Below are 12,326 nucleotides of genomic sequence, written 5' to 3'. Positions count from 1 at the left end.
TACTATGCATCCATAAAAAGGAATGCGATCGTGTTCTTTGCAGGGACATAAATGGATTTGGAAGCCATTATGCTTAGCAAACTAATGCAGAAATAGAAAACTAAATACAGCATGTTCTCACTTATAAGTGGGAGCTGAACGATGAGAACACATGGACACATGGGAGAGGGGAACAATACACACTGGGGCCTGTTGGAGGGAAGGAGGGAGAACATCAGAAAGAATAGCTAATGAATTCTGGGCTTAATACCTAGGTGATGAGATGATCTATGCAGCCAACCATGGCACACATTTATCTATGTAACAAACCTGCACATCCTGCACATGTACCCCTGAACTTAAAAATTGGAAATAAAAAAGAAGATATAATGCATCCTATACCTAGCAAGTAGAATTATCTCTTTATCTGGGTCCTGGAAAATTTGAATAAATAAGATGAATGCAATAAACATAGTTGCAGGAATGTACGTTAGCTATATATCATGAAGTACTATTGATTTGCTTATGTTGAATGGCAGCTTAATAGCTACTCAAATTGAGTTGACATGAAAATTCCTTTTTAAAAAATCAAATGTAATATATACTACCTTTCATGGTACATTATTAGTTTTGTGTATATTGAATACATACTAAGTCAGCAAAAAAAAAAAAAAAGGATTATTTTCTTCAGTCATAGTGGCAGTTTTAAATAATATAAACAAGTATTTACCCCTTATAAAATTCTCTAGTCTGAAGTCATGCTACAAGGCCAATTTTACCCTGGTACCAAAATCAGAAAAAAAAAAAAAAATCACAAGAAGAGAAAACCACAGACTAATATTACTTATGAATACAGATGCAAAAATCCTCAAAAAACAAACTAGCAAACAAAATCTGGCAACACACAGAAAGTATTATACTACATCAAAAAGTGCTATTTATCCTAGGGTTCCAAAGTTGATTCAATATACACAAATAAATCAATGTAATACACCATATGAATAGACTGAAGGGTAAAAACCACGTGACCCTCTCAATAGATGCGTGAAATCATTTGGCAAAAAACACCCTTTTATGATAAGAATATGTAATAAAATTAGGATAGATAAAAACTTTCTAAACCTGATAAATGAGATTTACCATAAACTGACAGTATCACAATTTTTTTTAAAACTTTTATTCTAAGTTCAGGGGTACATGTACAGGTTTGCTACATGGTAAACATGTGTTATGAAGGTTTGTTGTGTTGATTATTTCATCACCCGGGTATTAAGCCTAGTATCCATTAGTCATTTTTCCTGATACTCTACCTCCTCCTAACCTCCTCCCTCAAGTAGGTCCCAGTGTGTGTTGTTCCTCTCGATGTGTTCATGTTTTCTCATCGTTAGCTCCCACTTATAAGTGAGAACCTTTTATTTGGTTCTCTGGTGTTTGATTTTTGGTGTTATTTGGTTTTCTGTTCCTGTGTTAGTTTGTGGAGGATAATGGCGTCCAGCTCCATCTATGTCCCTGCAAAGGACATGATCTCGTTCCTTTTTATGGCTGCATAGTATTCCATGGTGTATACGTATCACATTTTCTTTATCCAGTCTATCATTGATGGGCATTCAGGCTGATTCCATGTCTTTGCTATTGTGAATAGTGCTACAATGAACATACACATGCATGTGTCTTTAACATAGAACAATTTGTATTCTCCTGGGTATACACCCAGTAATGGAATTGCTAGGTTGAATGGTATTTCTGCCTTCAGATCTTCGAGAAATCACCACGCTGTCTTCCACAATGGTTGAAGTAATTTACACTCCCACCAAAAGTTTATAAGTGTTCCTTTTTCTTCACAACCTTGACAGCAGCTGTTATTTTTTGACTTTTTAATAATAGCCATTCTGACTGGTGTGAGATGGTATCTCATTGTGCTTTAGGTCCATGATGCTGAGCTTTTTTTCATATGATTGTTGGCTGCGTGTATGTCTTCTTTTGAAAAATGTCTGTTTATGTCCTTTGCTCACTTTTTAATGAAGTTGTTTGTTTTTTTCCTTGTAATTTTTATGTTCCTTATATATAGCATCATAATTAATAGTGAAAGACTGAGATCATCATTTCTAAGATGAGGAGCAAGATATTGATGTCCACCATTAACAACTTTAACACTGTACTGTAGGTTTTAGCCAGGACAATTAGGCAAGGAGACAAAATAATAATGATCCAGATTGTAAAGGAACAAATAAAACTATTTGTATTTGCTAATGATATAATCTTCCATCAGAAAATCCAAAGAAATTTACTTAAAATGATGAGAGCTAATACATGAGATCAGCAAGGTGGCAGGATACAAGAACAATATGCAGTAATTAATTGTGCCCTACCTAGTGGCTTACACAATCCTAACACTTTGAGAGGCTGAGGTGGGAGGATTTTTTGAGTTCAGTAGTTTAAGACCTGCCTGAGCAACATAGTGAGAACTTGTCTGTACTAAAAATTTAAAAATTAATTAGCTGAGCATGGTGGCATGTGCCTGTAGTCCCAGCTACCCTGGTGGCTGAAGTAAAAAGACCTCTCAAGCCCAGGAGGTCAAAGCTGCAGTGAGCCATGACTGTGCCACTGCACTCCAGTCTAGGCAACAGAGCAAGACTCTGTCAAAAAAAAAAAAAATCCCATTTTCAATAGCATTAGAAATAACATACTTAGGAATTTTTTAAGGTACAAAACTTATACTTGGAAAACTGGTAAATATTTTGAAAAATGATTAAAGAAGACCTAAATAAATGGAAAGATATCCTGTGCTTATGGATCCAAAGACTTAATGTTGTAAAGATGGCAATACTCCCACAATGAATCCAAAGATTCAATATAATCCTTATCAAAATTCGATTTCTCCTTTATGCAGAAACTGACAAGGAGACCCTGAAATCTATATGGAAGTGTAAAAGTCCTAAAATTGATAAAGAAATCTTTAAAAAAAAGAACAGAATTAGAGAAATTCCACTTAATGATTCAAAAATTCAGTGCAAAGCTACAGTAATCAACACTGTGTTAGTACTGGTATAAGAACAGACATGTAGATCGGTAGAATATAATTGAGAATCCAGAAATAAAACCAAAGGTTTCTGTTTAATTTGTTTTCTACCAGGGTGTCAAGAAAATTTAGCAGGGAACTATGGGGACTATGAATATTTATATGCAAAAGAATGAATTTGGGCACCTACTTTATACCATATACAAAAATCAATTCCAAATGGTTCAAAGACATTAAATGAATGAGGTAAAACTATTAAACTCTTGAAAGAAAAAACATAGGTGTAAAACTCTATTACCCTGCAAGCACAAGCACCTAAAGGAAAACACAGACTTCATAAAATATCTAAAAACATATGCTCTTCAACGGGCATACGATAAAAACATGTGTTCTTCAATGGGCACTATTTTTAAAAAAGTGAAAATACATTCAACAGAATGGGGTAAAACATTTACAAATCATATAGCTGATATTGGGTCAGTATTCAGTATATTTAATAAACTCATATACCTCAACAATAAACTCAAATATCTGAACAATAAAAAACAACTCAATTTAAAAATGGGCAAAGGATCTTAATGTATACTTTTCCAAACAAGACATACAAACAGCCCATAAGAACACAAAAATATTCTTGACATAATTATTAACCAGAGAATCACAAATCAAAATCACAGTGATATAACTTCTACACCCCCTGTGTTGGCAACAATAAAAATGATGGGCAATAATAAATGTCCGTTAGGATGCAGGGAAATTGGAACCCTTGTATATTGCTGGTGAGAATGTAAAACTGAAAAACCACTTTGGAAAACAGGTTGAGAACTTCTCAAAAAGCTAAACATAGAGTTACACTATAACCTGGCAATTCCATTCTTGGGTGTATGTATTAGTCTGTTTTAATACTGCTGGTAAAGACATACCTGAGACTGGGCAATTTCTGAAAGAAAGAGGTTCAATTGACCTACATTTCCACATGGTTTGGGATGCCTCAGAATCATGGCAGAAGGTGAAAGGCATGCCTCACATGGGGGCAGATAAGGGAAGAGAGCTTGTTCAAGGAAACTCCAGTTTGAAACCCATCAGATCTCGTGAGACTTATTCACCACCACGAGAATAGCATGGGAAAGACCTGCCCCCATGATTCAATTACTTCCCACCAGGTCCCTCCCACAACACTTGGGGATTCAAGATGAGATTTAGGTGAGAACACAGCCAAAACATATCAGTATATTTCTAGAATGAATAAATAAATAAATAAAATATATGTTCACTCAAATACTTGTATATGAATGTTCATAGCAGGTTTATTTGAAATAACAAAAAAGTAGAAGAACCCAAATGTCCATCAAGTGATGAAAAGATAAATAAAATATTGTATGTCCATACAGTAGAATATTATTCACCAATAAAATGACATAATGTACTTATACCTAGCAAAACATGGATGAACCTTGAAAACATTATAAGTGAAAGAAACTAGACAACAAAGATCATATGTTGTACTATTTCATTTATACGAAATACCCACAATAAACATCAAGGGTGATGGTTAAAGTTTTCTTTGGGTTGAAATTTTTCATAATTAATTTTGATGATGGTTTCCCCTTCTATTACTATACTAAAAGCTATTAAATTTTATGGTTTAAATAGGTAAATTGCATGGTATGTGATTTATAAAAGTAGATACATAAATAAATAAAGCAGAGTTATCATATGACCCAGCTATTCCACTCCTGAAGAAAATACCCCCCCAAATTGAAATTATATATTGACACAGACACTTTTACATTAATCTACATAGCTACATTAGTCCTAATAATAACCTAATAATAACCAAACTTTCCATAAACTATGAATGGATGAACAAATTGTGGTATATCCATAAGATGAAACATTATGAAACCATAAAAAAATAATTAAATGCTCATATATGCTACAACATAGATAAACCTTGAAAACATGCCAAGTGAAAGCCACCTATCAGAAAAGACCACACATTGGTTGATTTGATTTATGTAAAATGTGTAGAATAGGCAAATCATACAAATGTGGATAATGTTTGCCAGGGACTTGGAGAGGGTAAGTGGAGAGTGATTTTTAATGGGTTCAGGGTTTCTATCTGGGGTGGTGAAAATGTTCTGGAACTAGATCGTGGTTATGCTTGTACAACTTTGTGAATATACTGAGAACTATTTAATTATACACTTTGAAAGGTGAACTTTGCAGTCTGAGAATTATATCTCAATTTGAAAAAGTGAGCAGAAATCACTGAAATAGAATAGAGAAAAACAATGGAGAAAATAAGAGAAACTAAAAAATGGTTCTTTGATAAAATCTTTAAGATAATTATCTAGCCAGAATAATCAGGAAAAAAGAGAAAATACAAATTACTGGTATCATGAATGAGAGAGGAGACATCACTACAGAGTCTAGAAAAATTAAAAGGATATTGGGGGAGGGGTCAAGATGAAATACTAGAAACAGCACAGCTGCAGTCGGAGGCTCCCACTGAGAAAAATGAAAACGGTGAGTGAATCCTGCACCGGCAACTGAGGTATCCATATTCTCTCATTGGGACTGACTAGGCAGTTGGCGTGACTCACCAAGAGTGAGGAAAACCAGGGTGGTGCAACGGCCCACCTGGGAGCCACATGGGGCAAGAGGAGCTCCCACCCCCAGCTAAGAGAGATGATGAGTGGTCATGCTCCCATGCCCAGGATAACACACTTTTTCCATGGATCTGTGCAACCCAAGGATCAAGAGATCCCCCTTGTGAGCCCATGCCACCAAGGCATTGAATCCCAAGCACAGAGCTGTGCAGATTCTCAGTGGCCAATTGACTGGAGACACCTAAGACTATCCAGGTCCAAGAAGGAGGGGTGGCCATCATCACTGTAGCTGCTTTCCACCTAAGATAGCTGCGCTCCCTGAGGGAGGGAAGCTGTCTGCTGCCTAAGATGACTGAGCACCTGGGGAAAGGAGTGGCAGCCATCACTGAAACTTCAGTCTGCCATTTTCTCCCTGCTGGTTCCAGGGAGACTGGACGCTTTGAACCCAGGAGGAATTCCCTACAGTGCAGAATAGCAGCTGTGGCAGATCATGGCCAGATTGCCTTTTTAGGCCAGACCCTGATCTAGCCCTCCTTACTGAGCGAGGCTTCCCTGTAGAAATTTCAGCAACTCTAGCCAGGGGTTTAGGGCAGGACTGTGATCTCCCTGGGAAAAAACCTCTGGGAAAAGGGGTGGCCATGGTCTCTGTGGGTCAGCAGACTTAGTCTTTCTCCCTGCTGGCTCTAAGGAATCCAGGCAGCCCAGATCAGTGGGATTCTCCCCAGCATGGCACAACCCCTCTGCCAAGAGGCAGCCAGAGTGCTTTCTTAAGTGGACCCCAGATCATGTGCCTCCTGACTGGGTAAGACTCCCCACAATGGAGTTGCCAGATACCTTATACAAGAGTATTCCTTCCAGCATGAAGTTGGTGCCCCTCTGAAACAGAGATCACAGAAGAAGGAGTGGGCACCCATCTTTGCTGTTCTGCAGACTCCACTGGTGACACTTTCAGGTGTGGAAGGGGCCAGGTGCATAGGGTCTGGAGTGGGCTGCCAGCAAACTGCAGCAACCCTATGGAAAGGGGGCCTGACTGTTAAAAAATAAATAAATAAAATAAAGTAACAGAGAGCACCAACAACAGCACCAACACAAAAGTCCCCACAAAAACCCCATCCAAATGTCAGTAGCTTCAAAGATCAAAGCTAGACAAACTCACAAAGATGGGAAAGAATCAACAACAACAACAACATAAATGCTGAAAACTCAAAAATCCAGCATGCCTCTTCTCCCTTAAATGATGGCAACGCTTCTCCAGCAAGGACATAGAAGTGAGCAGAAGCTTAGATGTATAAATTGACAGAAGTAGGATTCAGAAGGTGGGTAATAATAAGCTTTGCTGAGGTAAAGGAGCATGCTCTAATGCAATGCAAAGACGCTAAGAACCATGATAAAACATTACAGGAGCTGTTAACCAGAATAATCATTTTAGAGAGAAACATAAATGACCTGATGGAGCTGAAAAACACAATATGAGAGCTTCACAGTGCAACCACAAGTATCAATAACTGAATAGACCAAGCAGAGGAAAGAATTTCAGTGCTTGAAGACTATTTTGCTGAAATAAAACAGGCAGACAAGAGTAGAGAAAAAAGAATGAAAAGGAACTAACAAACAACTCTGAGAACTATGGGATTATGTAAAAAGACCAAAACTATGACTGATTAGAGTACCTAAAAGAGACAGGGAGAATGGAGCCAAGTCAGAAAATTTAACTTCAGGATATTATCCAGGGGAACTTCCTCAACCAAACAAGACAGACCAACATTCAGGTCTGGAAAATTCAGAGAAGTCCAGTAAGCTACTCCATGAGAAGATCAACCCTAAGATACATAATCACCAGATTCTCCAAGGTTGAAATTAAGGAAGAAAATGTTAAGGGCAGCCAGAGAGAATGGCCAGATCACCTACAAAGGGAAACCCATCAGACTAACAGTGGACCTCTCAGCAGAAACTCTACAGGCCAGAAGAAATTGGCGGCCAATATTCTTAAAGAAAAAAATTTCCAACCCAGCTCTTCTTATCCAGTCACACTAAACTTCATAAGTGAAGGAGAAATAAAATCGTTTTCAGTCAAGCAAATGCTGAGGGAATTTCTCACCACAAGGCCTGCCTTGCAAGAGCTCCTGAAAAAAAACCCCACATGATTATCTTAATAGATGCAGAAAAGGCATTCCATAAAATTCAACACCCTTCTTGTTAAAAATTCTCAATAAACTAGGTATTGATGGAACATACCTCAAAATAATGAGTTATTTATGATAATTCTGCAGTCAATATCTTACTGAATGGGCAAAAGCTTGAAGCATTTCCCTTGAAAACCACCACAAGAAAAGGAAGCCATCTCTCACCACTCCTATTCAAAATGGTATTGAAAGTTCTGGCCAGGGCAACCAGGCAAGAGAAATAAATAAATGGTATTCGAGTAGGAGGAAAGAAAGTCCAACTGTCTCTGTTTGCAGATGACATGATCTTGTATCTAAAGAACCTCATCATCTTATCCCAAAAGATACTTAAGCTGATAAGCAACTTCGTCAAAGTCTCAGGATACAAAATTAATGGGCAAAAATCACATGCATTCCTACACGTATACCAACAATAGACAAGCAGTAGGTCAAATCATGAATAAACCACCATTCGCAATTGCTACAAAGAGAATAAAATACCTGGCAATGCAGCTAACAATGGAAGTGAAGGACCTCTTCAAGTAGAACTACAAACCACTACAGAAGGAAGTAAGAGAGGACACAAACAAATGGAAACACATTCCATGCTCATGGATTGGAAGAATCAGTATTATGAAAATGTCCATACTGCCCAAAGTAATTTATAGATTCTCTGCTATTCCCATTAAACTACCACTGATATTCTTCACAGAATTAGAGAATGCTACCTTAAAATTTATATGGAACCTCAAAAGAGCCCTTATAGCCAAGACAATCCTAAGCAAAAAGAACAAAGCTGGAAGCATCACACTACCCAACTTCAAACTATACTATATGTCTACAGTAACTAAAACAGCATGGTGCTGGTACAAAAACAGACATAGACTAATGGAACAGAATAGAGATCTCAAAAATAAGACCACACATCTAAAACCATCTGATCTTTGACAAACCTGACAAAAACAAGCAATGGGGGTCAGGAGATCGAGACCATCCTGGCTAACACGGTGAAACCCCGTCTCTATTAAGAAATACAAAAAACTAGCCAGGCGAGGTGGCGGGCGCCTGTAGTCCCAGCTACTCAGGAGGCTGAGGCCGGAGAATGGCATGAACCCGGGAGGCGGAGCTTGCAGGTCTCTCAGAAATAATACCACACATCTACAGTCAAAAAAAAAAAAAAAAAAAAAAAAAAAACAAGCAATGGGGAAAGGATTCTCTACTTAATAAATGGTGCTGGAAAAACTGACTAGCCTTAAGCAGAAAATTGCAACTGGACCCCTTCCTTACACCTTATACAAAAATTAAATCAATATGGATTAAATACTTAAATGTAAAATCCTAAACTATAAAAACCCTAGAAGAAAATATACACAATGCTATTCAGGATATAGACAAGGGCAATGCTTTTATGACAAAAAAACGTCAAAAGCAATTGAAACAAAGGAAAAATTGACAAATGGGATCTAGTTAAACTAAAGAGCTTCTGCACAGCAAAATAAACTATCATCAGAGTGAACAGATATCCTACAGAATGGGAGAAAACTTTTCAATCTATCCATGTGACAAAGGTCTAATATCCAGAATCTACAAGGAACTTAAACAAATTTACAAGAAAAAAGCAAACAACCCCATTAAAAAGTGGGCAAAGGACATGAACAGACACTTCTTAAAAGAAGATATTTATGCAACCAACAAACATGAAAAAAAGCTCAACATCACTGATCATTAAAGAAATGCAAATCAAAACCACACTGAGATACCATCTTATGCCAGTCAGAATGGCAATTATTAAAAAGTAAAGTCATGACAGATGCTGGTGAGGCTGTGGAGAAATAGGAATGCTTTTACACTATTGGCAGGAATATAAATTAATTCAACCATTGTGGAAGACAGTGTGGCAATTCCTCAAAGACCTAGAACCAGAGATATTATTTGACCCAGCAATCCCATTACTGGCTATATGCCCAAAGGAATATAAATCGTTCTATTATGAAGATACATGCACTCATATGTTCGTTGCAGCACTATTCACAACAGAAAAGACATGAAATCAACCCAAATGCCCATCAATGATCGACTGGATTAATAAAATATGGTACATATACACCATGGAATACTACACAATCATAAAAAGGAATGTGATCATATCCTCTGCAGGGACATGGATGGAACTGGAAGCCATTGCCCTCTGCAAACTAACACAGGAACAGAAAACCAGACACCACATGTTCTCACTTATAAGTGGGAGCTAACAATGAGAACATATGGAGACAGGGAGGAGAACAACTCACCCTGTGGCCTGTCAGGGGGTTGATGGGAGAGAGGGCATCAGGATAAATAGCTAATGCACGTGGGACTTAAAACATAGGTGATGGGTTGATAGGTGCAGCAAATCACCATGGCACAGGCTTACCTATGTAACAATCCTGCACGTCCTGCACATGTATCCCAGAGACCGAAATAAAATTTAATTAATGTTTTTTTAAAAAGTACAAGAGAATACTATGAACAATTTCATGCCAATAAATTCAACAACTTAGATGAAATCAACAAATTGCTTCAAAGACACACTGCAAAAGCTCACAGACGAACTTATAGACAACTTGAATAGAGCTTTATGTATTAAAATAATTAAATTTGAAATTTAAAAGCTTCGTGCAAAGAAAATGACTAGCTAATAATTCTTCATTGGTGAATTCTGCTGTATTAGTTTTCTATTGTTTCAATAACAAATTACCACAAACTTAGTGATTTAAACAATACACGTTTATAATTTTACTAATCTGTAAGTCAGAAGTCTGACATGGACTAAAATCTATGTGTTGGCAGGGCTAGATTTATTTCTGGAGGCTCAAGATAATCCATTTTCTTGCCTTTTTCAGCTTCTAGAGGCTGCCTATCTTATTTGGCTCACGGCTCCCTTCCATCTTCAAAGCCAGCAATGGTCAGTTGAGTCTCACAGCACATCACACTCACACTGATTTTTCCTATTTCTCCTTCCACTTCTATGGAATCTGTTGATTACATTAGAGTCATCTGGATAATCTAGAAAAAAAGTCTCCCAATATTAAGGTCAGCCAAATAGCAACCTTACATACATCTGCAACATTAATTTATCTTTACCATGTAAAGAAAAATAACATCATTTTCTGTCATACTATTTCAAAAAATCAAGGGAGAATACTTTTCAACTCATCAAATGAGGTCAGCATTACCATGATAATAAAACCATAAAATTATGTTACAAAAAATAAAACTCATGAATATAAATGCAAAAATTGTAAATAAGATTTTAGCAAAGCAAGTCAAATTCAACAAAATATAAGAACAATGCGTAATAACCAAGTATGTTTTACATTAGAAATGCAAACTTGATTTAACAGTAAAAAAATAAATCAGTGTAATTCATCATATTAAACAAAAAAACCCACGTGATTATCTCAAAATATGCATAAAAGTATCTGAAGAAATCCAACATCCATGTTTAGATGGAAACTCTCAACAAACTAGGAATAGAAAGAAACTTCCTTAATCTGATGAATGTCATCTATGAAAATCCTAAAGCTCATATCATACTTAATGGTGAAAGACCGAATGCCTTCATCCTATGGTCAGGAACAAGGCAAGGATGTCTGCTCTCATCAATTATATTTAACATTGTACTGAAGAATCTAGCCAATTCAATAAGGCAAGAAAAAGACATACAGATTGGAAAAGAAGTAAAACTATTTCTTAGCAAATAACATAATCATCTTTGTAGAAAATGCAATGAATTCTACAAAAGTTTTAGAGCTAATATGTGAATGTATCAAAGTTATATGATACAAGATCAATATTCAAAATTTAATCACATGTATCTATATTAGGAATAACAATCATAATTTGACATTGAAAACAATAATGTTTAGATTAGCACTAAAAATGTGAAAGAATTATCGGCAATTTTGACAAAACATCTTCAAGATTTGTACATTGTAAACTACAAAGTATTACTCAGAGAAATTAAAGACCTTTATAAATAGAGAAATATATATTTCTTGTGAGTCAGAGACCCTATACTGTTAAGATATCAATACTTCTAAAATTAATCTATAGATTAAGTGTAATCAAAATCAAAATCTTAGCAGTCTTTTTCTGTACAAAATTTATGAGCTAATTTTAAAATTCATATGGAAATGTGAAAGTACCAGAAAAATAAAACTTTGAAAAAAAAGACCAAAGTTGGAGAAATAAAAATACCTGATTTTAAGGAGCATTAAAGAGATATACTAATCAAGACAGTGCATTAGTATTGTCATAAAATTAGACAAATAGCTCATGGAACAGAAGAGAGTTTCCAGATAAACCCACACGTAGAAAGTCTTTGCAATCTGACAAAGGTGAAAAAGCAATTTAGTGAGTTATGTAGTCTTCAAAAAAAAAAAAAAAAAGGTTCTTGAACAACATTTGGATCTCCATATGCAACAAAATTGAGCTTTGATTCACATCTTTGACTTATATTTAAAAATAAACTTAAATTTGAAGATAGATCTAGTTATAAAACTTAACACTCTA

Source organism: Mandrillus leucophaeus, unplaced genomic scaffold, assembly GCF_000951045.1.
Source record: "Mandrillus leucophaeus isolate KB7577 unplaced genomic scaffold, Mleu.le_1.0 Scaffold422, whole genome shotgun sequence".
NCBI classification, from domain to species: Eukaryota; Metazoa; Chordata; class Mammalia; order Primates; family Cercopithecidae; genus Mandrillus; species Mandrillus leucophaeus.
Note: the sequence above shows the minus strand (reverse complement) of the source record.